Source organism: Cyprinodon tularosa, unplaced genomic scaffold, assembly GCF_016077235.1.
Source record: "Cyprinodon tularosa strain WSP-4 unplaced genomic scaffold, ASM1607723v1 ctg42, whole genome shotgun sequence".
Classification (NCBI taxonomy): Eukaryota; Metazoa; Chordata; class Actinopteri; order Cyprinodontiformes; family Cyprinodontidae; genus Cyprinodon; species Cyprinodon tularosa.
Genome location: NW_024039141.1, coordinates 170,155 through 183,753, shown reverse-complemented (window position 1 = coordinate 183,753; position 13,599 = coordinate 170,155). Strand labels below are relative to the sequence as shown.

The 13,599-nt window shown below is 42.4% G+C and overlaps 1 protein-coding gene across 2 annotated transcripts in view; it reads right to left on the bottom strand.

Annotated features, from left to right (window-relative positions):
• The window catches only part of mapk9 (mitogen-activated protein kinase 9), a 31,239-nt gene extending 21,521 nt beyond the window's left edge, over positions 1-9,718 (bottom strand). The window contains exon 1 of one of the 2 annotated variants that reach the window (XM_038299095.1): positions 9,491-9,718. The gene's annotated coding sequence lies outside the window, so the exon portion shown is untranslated. The remainder of the gene's footprint in view (positions 1-9,490) is intronic. The other variant, XM_038299094.1, reaches the window with a different exon arrangement.
• Positions 9,719-13,599: the final 3,881 nt, after the last annotated feature.

Genomic DNA, 13,599 nt, shown 5'->3' with positions numbered 1-13,599 from the left:
GTCTGAATCGACGGACAAGCTGGAGTATGTCGTCCACCCTGTGAACAGATGGACGGGCCATCATGGTAGCAGAGTCCAGATGCATCCCAAGAAAGGTGGTTGTCTGAGATGGAACAAGACAACTCTTTGCCAAGTTGACTTTGAGGCCTAACAGTGACACATGAAGTAGAAGCTGGGACGTATCCCGAGAGGCAGCTACCTGAGAGGGAGCACAAAGAAGCCAATCGTCCAGGTATGGCAGAATCCTGACTCCGGAGGCCTGTAGAGGAGAGAGGGCTGCTTTCATGCATCGAGTAAACACCCTTGGGGAAAGGGAGAGCCCGAATGGGAGCACCCGGAATTGCCAATGGCGCCCCCGATAGGCAAACCTGAGAAAATGGCGATGTTCTGCCGCAATAGGCACGTGAAAGTAGGCGTCTGTCAGATCTACTGATGTAAACCAATCTCGCGCCACAATGGTCTGAAGGACCTCCGTTATGGTGAGCATGTGGAAGGGAAGGACCTTCAGGTACCGATTCAGTCCCCTTAGATCTAAAATGGGGCGAAAACCGCCGGTCTTCTTGGCCACAAGGAAGTATGTGGAGTAGTAGCCTCTGGGTTGCCGCAGAGGATCTACAGACTCGATTGCCCCCTTGCCCAGGAGGGCGGAAAGCTTCTGGTCTAGTGCCTGAGATTTCACCGGGTCTGTGATGACAGTCATCTTGACCCGGTGTGAGAGGGGGGGCCGCCTTCGGAACTGGAGCCTGTAGCCATTGGTTAAGGTGGCAACCACCCATGGATCTACGGCATGAGCAGCCCAGAAATTCAGCTGCTGATGGGAAAAATGTCCGACGGCTGGCCCGGTGGCATCATCTTCTATCCCCACGGCCCCTGGGGGCTCTGGGGGGAGGGCGTCCAGGATTTGAGGCCCGGGTCTGTCTAACAGGGCGGCAGACTGGCTCACGAAAGTCCCTCCTCGGTCTCTGCCGCACATCATGGGGGTAGGAACCAATAGGTCTGCCACCAGTCTGAGGTCGTGGCTGAACGCTGGGGGTAGTGGCAGGGCGGCCCGAACGCTGGGGAAAGGCAGGTATGCTCCTGCGAAGGCCGGAAAGCTGCTGGCTAGTCTGACGTGCCTGAGCAGTCCGTTCCAGCGCCTCCAAGGCAGCTGATCCAAACAGCTCCCCTGGTACAACCGGGACACCCCTGAGGGTCCTACGGCATGCTTCAGTCAGAGGAGATTGTGCCAACCAGACCTGTCTACGAGCTTGGACAAGGAAAGACATGACCCGTCCAAGCTCTCTGGTCATCAACGCGAAGGCCTGCAGCGCTGCGTCACTATAACCAACCGCCGCACTTGCACCACCAGTGTCCTGAACAGATGCAGACAGGGCAAACATGAGGTGCGCCAGAGAATTGCCAAGGCGGCCAGCACGCGCTCCTGCATTGTACGCCTTACAGAGGAGGTCATCTGTAACCCGACATTGAGTCCGCGGGCACCGGACATCAGGACGCAGGGCTTCATCTGGTGACACAATCAGTGAAGCAACAGCTGGTTCAATTGCTGGCATACGGTCCAGGCCGGCCTTCACCGACTCATGCATGGCAGCTAATACACGACCATCCGATGAGAGACGCGACAGCGCTCTCGGTTCCCGCCAACAGGCGTGTAACTCCTTCAAGTACTCCTCTGATGGAGGTACAGAAAAAGGAGTAGGAGCCCTTCCACGTCTGAAAAAGGCACTGCCGGAGCTGGATGCCTCTCCTTGTGGGAGTTCCAGCTGCAGCTGCTTCAGGGCCATAGACATGACCTCCCGCATGGAACCGTCACCGGCCTCTCCAACCGCACTCTGAGATGAAAATGAACCAGCCTCAGAGGCTTGAGAGGACCCTGCCTCCTCCTCATCTCTAAAATGAGAAGCGGAAGCAGCCAGAGAGATAACGTCATCCTCTACAACCAGCTCGGGCATTGGTGGGGAAGAGAGCCCAACCACTGGGAGCGAGGGATCAGATTGCCGTGTCTGCAACAAGGACTTCATCTCTGCCAGCTCTGCTGACAACTGCTCCACCCTTGTGGACAGGCCCTGGTCAGGTTTGGCCCGCTTCCTCCGGGGGAGGGGCACAGATGCTGTGGTCCCACCACGGCGCTTAGAACGCTTGGGGGGAACCACCTGCCCAGAGGGCGGAAGGTCCGAGCCCTCCTGGGGGCACAACTGTGCCAACCGGGCCACCCTCACTGCATGGGGCATAAAGCTGCAGTTCATACAGGGGTTCTCAGACAGCGCCTCCAAAAGGTGCTCATGTCCAAGGCAGGTAGGGCACAGGTCGTGGCCATCCTCTGCCTGCAGGGCAGCCCCACAATCCATGCAGCTGTGAGAGCCATCCATGTCGAAGGCCGACAAGGCTTAAAGAACAGAAAGTTATCGAAAATCGGGAGAGGGGGCGCAAACGCAGCCGTCACCAATTACAGCAGAGAAACGAAAGAGGCTGCGAGCACAAGGCAGCCGATACTGGGAGAGGGGGCGAGAACCGCTACCGTCACCAGGTATAAAACCAATAAACCAAAAAAGCTAACAACGTTAGCTGTATGGAAACTTAAGTTGGGAGTAGGAGCGAACAACGCTGCCGTCACCAATTAAGAGAGCAGACCAACGAAAAGGCTGCAAAAAAGGTTGATTTTGGGAGAGGGGGCGAAAACGCTGCCGTCACCATTCATAACTAAGCAGACCGATGAAGAAGGCTGCAAACAAACCAAAAAAGGCTAACAACGTTAGCCGTCTCCAACTTCGGCAAACGAAGTAGACCACACTTGGTTGGGAGAGGGGGCGAGAACCGCTACCGTCACCAGGTATAAAACCAATAAACCAAAAAAGCTAACAACGTTAGCTGTATGGAAACTTAAGTTGGGAGTAGGAGCGAACAACGCTGCCGTCACCAATTAAGAGAGCAGACCAACGAAAAGGCTGCAAAAAAGGTTGATTTTGGGAGAGGGGGCGAAAACGCTGCCGTCACCATTCATAACTAAGCAGACCGATGAAGAAGGCTGCAAACAAACCAAAAAAGGCTAACAACGTTAGCCGTCTCCAACTTCGGCAAACGAAGTAGACCACACTTGGTTGGGAGAGGGGGCGAAAACCGCGGCCGTCAGTAATTATAGCAGCGCAGACCGGTGAAAAAAAGGATGCAAAAGTAGGGAATATACTGGGAGAGGGGGCGAAAACCGCTGCCGTCACCAGGTATAACACCAACAAACTAAAGAAGCTAACTACGTTAGCCGTATATAACTTCGGCAGTGAAGTTATTCACACTGGGAGTAGGGGCGAAAACGCTGCCGTCACCAGTTCAAAACAAAACAGCACGAAGCTGTAGGTAAAAAGCTAAAGTCGTGAGCCGGGAGAGGGGGCGCGGACGCTACCATCACCAGCAAACAACTCACTTACCTTCTGTATTCCTCAGAATCGACCCGTTGCAGCCCTGGGAGGGCGGAGAATAACCGCAACTCCGGTCAAGATACAGGGGCTTCAGACAACGGGGAAGTTAGCGAACCGCTTGCGAGAAGAAAAAAGGAGCAGAGCAAAGGATGACACCAGGCTATATAGCTTCTGAGTGGTCATCCGGTGTCACAGGTGTGACTCTGTTGGTATAATTACTCGAACTGCGCATGCCCGAAGGGAACATTCAGTGCTTTCAGCACCGCCCTCTGGCGGTCAGTAGGGATGAAATAGAACTGCGTGATGACATCATTTTAGCACCCTCTGAATAAAGATCCTGGTGAGTCCATAAAAGCGTAACAAGAAAGAAAGGAAAGGTAATAAAAAAGGGTTTATACATATCCTGCTTGGTATTGTCATTTGAGTTATGAACAGCCTAATAAAATTTTATTCCTAAATCTCTATTAGGAATTTAACATTTGGAGATGGATGCACATAAAAATGATGTTCCTTGAAAATCCAAGCATTGTTTGTTAAGAAACTAACAGCTTTACACCTGTACAGTTACCTACATCGTTTTTCCAAAAAGCAATGAGTGTATATATGCTGCTGTTTTTTTTCTTCTTATTCTTTATTTCTCAAAAACTGTTTGTATGTACCTTTTATCTGTTGTTTTAGATTATCCCTTCACAACTTCATGTTTCTTTCAGAATATTCATTCTATTCTGTCTTTCCATAACATTCTGCCTACCTTTAAAATCCCTTGATAAAAAACAAATATATTTATCCACTTTTTTCCTCTGCTTCATTAGCCGATTGGATTCTCTCTCACATTTCCGTCTTAGCTTCACCTGAAAGAAGTTTTTTTGTAGTCCCCTCTGTCAGGTATTAGTCATGGTAATTTTTTGGCAATGGCAGCACCTCACTCTTTTGGTCTTTATTGGATTTCCCCCAGGTTTCCCCACAGAGAGCGATGCTGGTTGATTTAAATTTAGAAGTGACTCTGAATATGGCCCCCCTGCTGTGGAACTTGATGGAATAATAGGAGTAGAAAAAAGCAGACTGATAAGACTGTACTAAATTATAATATTACAGTATGTTTTCTATCAAGCCTAGATAGATCAGCACACTACTTATATTTCCATAACAGAAACTAAATGGTGTGATATTTTATTATATTCTCTTGTTTTTGACAAATCTGGATTAAATTTCAGATATGTGTGCATATTTCAATATAATTTATTTAGAATAGGGTAAATCTGATATTCCTAGGTGAAATCTGGACTACTGTAGGTGACTAGCAAGGTGGATGAGTCACAGCCTCCATCGTGATCATATTTCTAGCCCTTAGTGATGAGTGCATCATGACAAAGTTAGAAACTCCAAACTATATTCATGCATCTGCAAGAGTGGGTGAAAAAAAGAGAAAATGAACACAGTGGTGGATTGAACACATAACTGATGCCAATGTCGTAAAGGCCAGAACACCAAGTCGTTGTGTCCGATCCGACAGAAAATTGTGTCAGACGAGGTTGTGGCGATTAGCGCCAATTAAAATCAATGGGGATGATCACCGCCGACATGATTTCATGCAAGGGGGGCTTAGGTGCGACTGAGATAGTCTATTTTAGGTAGAACTGGCAGCAATTCAGCTGCAATTACATGGGTCTGACAGGAAGAGAGACGCGGTTACAAAGTAAAACACGCTTTGAGGGAAAATCCAAAAAAAATCTGTTAATCGCACGGGGAAACAGTCAGTTTATGGAGGTGCGTATTCTGTTTATAATAAGCAGAACAGAAAACAAGGAATAAAAAAATCAAAACGAGAATACTTTACCCACGATAGGAGTTCAGGAGGACAGAAAATATAAAGTAGTGACCATCTTAGAGCCTCAAAAAAAACAACGAGGGACAGAAAGTGCAGTTTATCAATCCCTTTGAACAAAAATATTACTTCAGGATTAAAAAAGGATAAAAAAGTAAAATACTGATCCTATTTGAGCCTCACAAAAAAACAAAATAATGAAGTGCAAATAAAGCAGGTAAGCACTGCATATCTCTCACCTCTCTATGACAAAAAGAAAGAAGAACTTTAAAGATCTCTCCGAGAATAACCTCTGTCTGCCTCAGTCAGCATATAAATCATCCCAAGGCGTTTATTGCTGTTTTTTTCTTTTCTTCAGATGTAGATCTCATTATGTTTTTAATACAGGCGTAGGAACATTCTCTATCTGATCTGGTTTGAGATGCTCCACAGACTTGTTAATTGGCGCTTTGCTTTATAGCTGCGCTGGTAGCTTTTTATTTATTATTTAAATACTTTTCATAATCTTGCCAAGTCAAATATGGGAAATTGTTTTAAATTGTGTATAGCACAGAGACACAAGTGAAAACATTCTGCTCAGATCTGCTCACAGCCTCTCTTTCACAGTCAGTGTGACTTGGATCAGAGATTAAAAAGTCGAATGCAACCAGTGTGTTCAGGCCTTAACGAAACAACATTATTCTGAAAAAAGGTCTCACTAACACCTAGATGGAGATTTTTGCCTTAGCAGGATTAAAACTGGAGAGATTTGTCTTTTTGCTAAACAGCATAGAACCACTGCAATTCATGTTTAGCACAAAAGACATGAGATTTAAAACAGGCCAAGTGCCTGCTTTAAATAAAACAAATTCATGTAAATATTATGCAAGGGGGGATTTTTACAGACAATAAAAAAATATTTTAAAAAATCAGACTATCAAACTTCTTTTAATGAACACAAAGAGGTTTAACTAAGGTTTCACTTAGCAAGTTTACTGAAAACTAAGTTTTTAAACCTGAAATCTGAGTTTTACAAAGAGTTTCCTCGACTTCTGTGTCTGTTACCGTAGTAACATCCTCCTCAGAGCTGTTCAGAAGCAGATTTTCCTAAATAAACTCAGAGTGTCCTCTGTCTCTGCCCTCCTTAAAGCCAATCAAGTCGTTTCATTTCCTAATTTACTAGAGATTTTTTTCATAGTTTTGTGCAAAGAGCAAAATAAAATAATTTACTAGGTTAGACACATTAAGTGTTAGAAACACAAACAAAACAGCCACATCTAAAACCACAAGTTTTATTTACTTTATACCTACTTTATATCTTTATCTTGTTTATTTTACAGCTGAAACAATTAATCGGATTAATCATGATTAATCGATAATTGAAATAATCGTCAACTAATTTAGAAATCAATTCATAAGTTAACTGGAGTATAGAGACTGTAAAATATGCCTTTAGCTGACCCCCTTTTAGCAGTAATTACACCAAGATTGTAAAAAAATATATAAAAAAATGTCATTTAATATTAAAAAAAAAGAATGTTTTCTTCTGTCAATATGCTCTATTTAGAATGCCTTGAGTGGAAAAGTCGAATTTCGTAAAAAATCTTCTTTAAGGAATGTTTGGCTATCTGATTATTAATTGATTACTCAAGAAAAGAATTGACAGATTAATCAATTTGCAAAATAATCCTCAGTTTCAGCCCTACTTTATTTACAGTCTATTTCTTATCTGCTTTTTAAAGCTTTAATTCAAATGAATCCCACATGTTTCAGTCACATGGTTTCAATGCGGTTATTCCTAAAAAAGGAATAACCTTAGGGAAAGGATAAGGATTACAATTTGGTGATAACAACCAACCTACTGCTAGGTAAGAGGTACAATCTGAAGTCATTCTTTGCGACTAATCACTAAAAAAAAGGCCATATGTTCGGATGATAACATCTGAAACGGCTGCAAATTGCCATTAGGTACTGAATGATGGAAGACAGAATGAATATGGGGAACCCCATGTGTTGATGCAAACGTCCTACCTGATAGAACCTTTTTATTCTTCGCATTCACCTGCTGTCAGGTAAATAGAATACATTAATCCAATACCATTCAAGTAATAAACTAGTCGCCCCCCCTCCCCCCCTTTTATCTTGGTTATTCTGAGCAATCTCTATAGTTATGCTGCTATAGGCTTAGACTTCTGGAGGACATAGGGAACCCTATTTTATGATTTTGCTTCATTCTATCTCTATTCTTCCACTCTGCAGAATCTGTTAGTTTAATCTCTAACGTTATGCTCTCTCTGCCTTTTCTCATAGTAGCTTTGCCTCATCTGTTCCTGTTTGACACCCAGGAGTAGGGCTGGGTATTTTCACCAAAGTCCTGAATCGATTCGATTTGATTAATACAATTCTAAATCGATGAAATTCGATTCAATCTGCTTTTACAAAAATGAAAGTGGTTCAACTGTGTTTCAAAATACTCATGTTTTTTAATATTTCCTGTCACGTTAAACAAAAAGTGTAAACTTGTAAATTAGACAATTTAAACTTGAGATGTGACCAAAACTGTCTCATAAGTGCAAACTTGTTTGTGAAAACTGAAAAAATCTTCAGTCAACCTATTGGCTATACTTGCAGCTATCTGGCTTGAAGTAAGCTTGAGTGCATCTTTCCTGCTCATTTGAATGTGAACGTCACGCATTTCACAACTAATCGAAACTAATCGATCTCATTCCCTAGACATTGATTTTGCAAAAATGTAAAGGAATCGATTCAAAATCGATTAAATCAATTTTTTTTATCCAGCTCTACCAAGGAGAGAAATATCAGCTGTGCTGTTGCCAACACCTTTGTTTATGGATGGTGGAGATCGGCTTATTTTTCCAGTGTAATCCTGTTTCTCTGACTGTGACTGGCTGGATGTGCTCTCTTCATCCTCTGACAAGGAAGTTGGTTCGGAGCTCGTCTGCCTGGCTGTGTGTTTCCTGGACGGGGCTGCCTTTTACAGTTACTTTTTGTATCTCTGCTTCTGTCTCCTTGAACCCCAGTCGGCCTCTGCAGATGGCCGCTCACACTGAGCCTGGTTCTGCTGGAGGTTTCTTCCTGTTAAAAGGTAGTTTTTCCTCTCCACTGTCGCTACAAGCATGCTTAGTGTGAGGGATTCCATTCGACTCAACCAGTCAATGCAATCAGATGGTTTTCCTTAAATAGAAAACTTTGAATCAATTTCACTGTATGATCTGGTGAACTGTAAAGTGCCTTGAGATGACATGTGTTGTGAATTGGCGCTATAGAAATAAACTGAATTGAATTGAACAGACTATGGCAGGCCGTTTTGATATGTATTAGTTTTGAATTAGTTGTGTGCTCTCCAAATATGAACAAAGGGTTTTCCACATCAAGGAAATCATAAAAATCTCATACCATTACATGCCTGATGGTGACGAATAGGATTGACATGATATATGTATATACTTTTTTTAACCTTACTAGTTTAGGAGAACTGATGAGAGCTGTGACCTTCATAAAATCCTCAGCATCCTCAACAATAACTCATGAGCTGAGCCCAGCTTTGGGTTCTGACGTGGCTCTCAGTGGGGAGGTGGATAAGGAGAGTCGGTGAGCTCATATCAGATTAACATGACCTGAAAAGTATGTGTCATTGTCATGTAGCATCTACAACTACACCCATGATGCTGCAGCTGCTGTTTCAAATGGCAATTTAAGGAGGGGGGAGGATTAACCTTAAGGTGGAAGTGAATGCTTCTGTGATTCCTCTACACATGACAGGTAAATTCAGTGACTATATACAGACGCTGATTCGTTGACATGTATCTGGCATGGAAAATAAACCAGATGAGGGTGAAAATAGTCCATGCGATCATCACATTGCAGCTGTGTTTGTGTTAAACAGCTGTCTGCATGTTTATGTCGATTTGATGGCGTTGAGCTATATCAACCAAACCAAACCAAAGGTACAGATAACATTTAAGCAGAGACACAATAACAGGATATTCATGCAATAAAATAAATAGTTTGAGACTGGTGGTATTCGCTGCTGTAACAGCTGAGAGGGTGATTCACAGGACTACAGTCGCACCAAAATTAGCTGAAATTAGCCAAAGCTTAACCGGACACACCGGTCAGTGGGCCCTAAACTAGCAGTCTGACGCCATTCCTTGGGTAGCAATGCGGTAATCGGGCCGCCGGGGCTGAGCTGGAAGCCCTGACAGTCCGAAGAGGGACGAGGAGAGGAGGCGGTAGCTGCAGCAGTTCAACCTACCTTCTCCTTTCGCCGCTCCCAGGAAGCTCCCATGCATCCAAAACGTGGGTCAAACTCTCTCCCCCCTTTTTACGAATAATTTCAGAGAATTGTGTTTAAAAAAAGGACCACAGTCACGACCAGTAAGAGGCAGAAAGAGCTCTGGTTCCGAGCGAAACTCTAAGCAGCGGCAGCAGAAGCTCAGAGGAGCCGAAACCAGCAGAGCCAGAGCGCCGAAGGAAGGTGACGTCATCCCGTACAGTTCACGTCCACACAAAAAACTTGGTTGATAAAGTTTGGTTAGCATTAGCATTATGTAGTGACATGTCAAAATTTCTGGTTTTTGATCAGCAAAATGCTAAAGTTAACGGGATGTAAGGAACTGTCTTGTAGTAGAATGAAGCTGTCTCTTTTCAAATTTTCTCCTTTTTTTCTTAAGTTTTGTATGTTTCCTTTGGTTGTAATAATACTGCCTGTTTATTAATTCATTTATCTCTGTTGCCTTGCAATATTTAAGTTTATAATATATGTTGTCTTCTTTTTTATGTAAGAGTGATTCCTATTTGTAAATAATGTAAATGTAAATAATTTTTTTTGTTCAATAATAAAAAAAAAAGGTTAGCATTAGTGATCACTCTGTTTAGCATTAACCATCCATCCATTTTCTTTACATGCTAAATCCCAAGTGGGGTCGCTGGTGCCTATCTCCAGCTGTCTATGGGTGAGACGCAGGGTAGACCCTGGACAGGACGCCAGCCCATCACAGGGCAACACAGAGACAAACAGGACAAACAACCACTCACTCACTCACACCTAAGGACAATTTAAAGAAGCCAATTAACCTAACAGTCATGTTTTTGCACTGTGGGAGGAAGCCGGAGTACCCGGAGAGAACCCACACAGGCTCAGGGAGAACATGCAAACTCCATTCAGAAAGACCCCGAGCTGATAATGGAACCCAGAACCTTCTTGCTGCAAGGCAGCAGTGCTACCCACTGCGCCACTGAGCCTGTTTAGCATTATACACTGATAAAAAAACAAACAAACAAAGGAAACACTTAAATAGTTCAGTACAAAGTTGAATGTGCTGACAAAAAAAAATAAAAAATCACACAAAAATTATCAATGGAAATCAAATTCATTAACCAATGGAGGCCTGGATTTGGAGTCACACTAAGTTGACCAGATTTCCATCTCGTAGATAAAAATCAAAATTTTATTAGGAAACTGGGACAGTGATGCATTTATCTACTTTTACATTTATCAATGTATTAATATTTAAACAACGAAAACCAATTGTAAAGTCCAGGAATGTGTCTCTAAATATTGCTAGTATTTCATAAGATTAATAAAATTAGTGGCATCTGGTCATTCAGTCTTCTCTGTCTTCTTCACTCTCAATCGTCTTTTCTTTCTAGCTCTCTTCTGACTTCTGCCTGCTCCCTAACTTTTTTAAATTGTTTTTCTTCCTTCTCCACTCTTATACCATTTTCTTTCTATCAGTTTTCTGATCTTCTTACTCTCCTCTTCTATCAATCTTTCAATACATTACAAACATTAGTACAACATGAACACTTACAATTTAAAAGTTACAATACGATTCTTGTTTCACACACCTGATGGAAGTTGGTAATTTTTAGATGAGAAATTTGGGTTATTCAGGAGTTGCAACAACATCTGCGACCCGTCGTACTATAGCCCTATCTACACTACTCTCCGTGCCGTGCTTAGATCAGTTAACCATGCCGATCGCGGTTCCTTACGACCGTTTACACACTCTCTAGCATGGTTTCTGGCCTCCTAGTGACGATCTACGGTACTACTGCTCTCTTGAGGTAAACAAGCAAATCAATAGGCAGTGCCAGTAATATTAAGGAAGTTTGATTATAATTCTGATATTTTGTTGTTTGCGAAGAGTCAGGCGAAGAAGCCAGCCTTTGGTGAATTTACCTGACAGAGTCGGCTTTTGCAAAGTGGATACGACAAACGATAGTCTAATCAGGGCTTACAGACGCAGGAAACAACAACAGACGTTGAGGTTCATCACACTGCTAAGCAGAATCATCATTGGAAATCATGTGGCACGAGTATGAGGTGCCCCCAGGGACATAAATCAGAATTAACTTGCATATACACATATTAAATTACACTCTTCCATATAATATACTGAAAACCTCACACAAACACTAGTAAAAAGCTCTCACATAAACTAATGAAAACATTGACCTCTTATATAATCTACTCAAAAGCTCTCATACAAAGTAGTGAGAACTGTTCATATAAACTGGTGAAAAGCTTTACCTTTCATACACACTACTAGAAAGCTTTCATATACACTATTAAAAAGCTCTCATATACACTACTAGAACGCTCTCATATACACTATTAGAACGCTCTCATATACACTATTAGAAAGCTCTCATATACACTACTAGAACGCTCTCATATACACTATTAGAAAGCTCTCATATACACTATTAGAAAGCTCTCATATACACTACTAGAAAGCTTTCTAGTAGTGTATATGAGAGCTTTCTAATAGTGTATATGAGAGCTTTCTAATAGTGTATATGAGAGCGTTCTAATAGTGTATATGAGAGCGTTCTAGTAGTGTATATGAGAGCGTTCTAGTAGTGTATATGAGAGCTTTTTAATAGTGTATATGAAAGCTTTCTAGTAGTGTGTATGAAAGGTACAGTAAAGCTTTTCACCAGTTTATATGAACAGTTCTCACTACTTTGTATGAGAGCTTTTGAGTAGATTATATAAGAGGTCAATGTTTTCACTAGTTTATGTGAGAGCTTTTTACTAGTGTTTGTGTGAGGTTTTCAGTATATTATATGGAAGAGTATAATTTGATATGTGTATATGCAAGTTAATTCTGATTTATGTCCCTGGGGGCACCTCATACACGAGCATGGAGTTTGCATGTTCTCCCTGAGCATGCGTGGGTTCTCTCCGGGTACTCCGGCGTCCTCCCACAGTCCAAAAACATGACTGTTAGGTTGATTGGCTTCTCTAAATTCTCCTTAGGTGTGAGTCTGTGCATGAATGGTTGTTTGTCCTGTTTGTCTCTGTGTTGCCCTGCGATGGACTGGCTACCTTTCCAGGGTGGACTCTGCCTCTAGTCCATTGACTGCTGGAGATAGGCACCAGCACCCACTCGGGATGGATGGATGATGATGATGTTTTACTTTTGTTTTTTGTTGATTTCCTTAATCCAACTGGGTCAAGTCATAGTGCTAGACTAAAATTTCTACATACATCCCTTGTAACAGTAAAATCGTTTTTAAGGCAAGGAGAACAGTTTAAATTTTGTTTATTTCTTTGATAGCACATGTGTTCAGATCTCCCTACACCTTGGGCGATTGATTAGGGGGTGTGGTCCTTTGATTTTTAAGAAATAGGGGGGTACCCAACAGGCACTTGTGTGAGGAGCTTTGGAAAACGTTTCTTTTGACGTAATTTTCTAACTGGACAACAAATAGGAACGAAAACACAAGTGGGGCTCCTGGTGGCTTCTTGAAGATGCATCACAGTTAAAAAAAAAACAGCCAGCAGCGGCTCTGTTGGGGGATCAAAGTCGCTACAATAGTAGGGTAAATTTAAACTGCTTGGCAAAGACCCAAAATAACTATTTATCAATTGGTGACTATACATTTTCCTCTGCATTACAAAGTGTTCAATGTGGATATTAATTAAAAACTGAAAACTTTTGAGGCTACGGTACTTTAAACCCTTAAGGCAGGGACACTGGTATTTCAGCCTTTTTCTAGGTATGCTAAACTTAGGCTGGTGGTTCTTGAGTTCTTTCTGAACATCATGACCAATAACCTTCCATCAAAGAATAACAGGTTAGAGCAAATGGATTAAACTTCAATACAGTTGGATTTTATAGTAAGAAAATAACCCAAAACTCATAGAAATAATTTAGTGAATACTCATAGCAAGCAAAGGTTCGGCTTTTAAAAAGTTCTGAGCCAGTATTATATGCTCAACATGTATGAGCTCGGTTAAAAAGCCAAGTTTGATGCAGGATATCGGTCCATTTCAATGGTAACTATTAATTGTCCATCAGATGGTGATCAGTACTAGAAGAAAATAAAAAAGCAAATACAACTGAGCAGTTT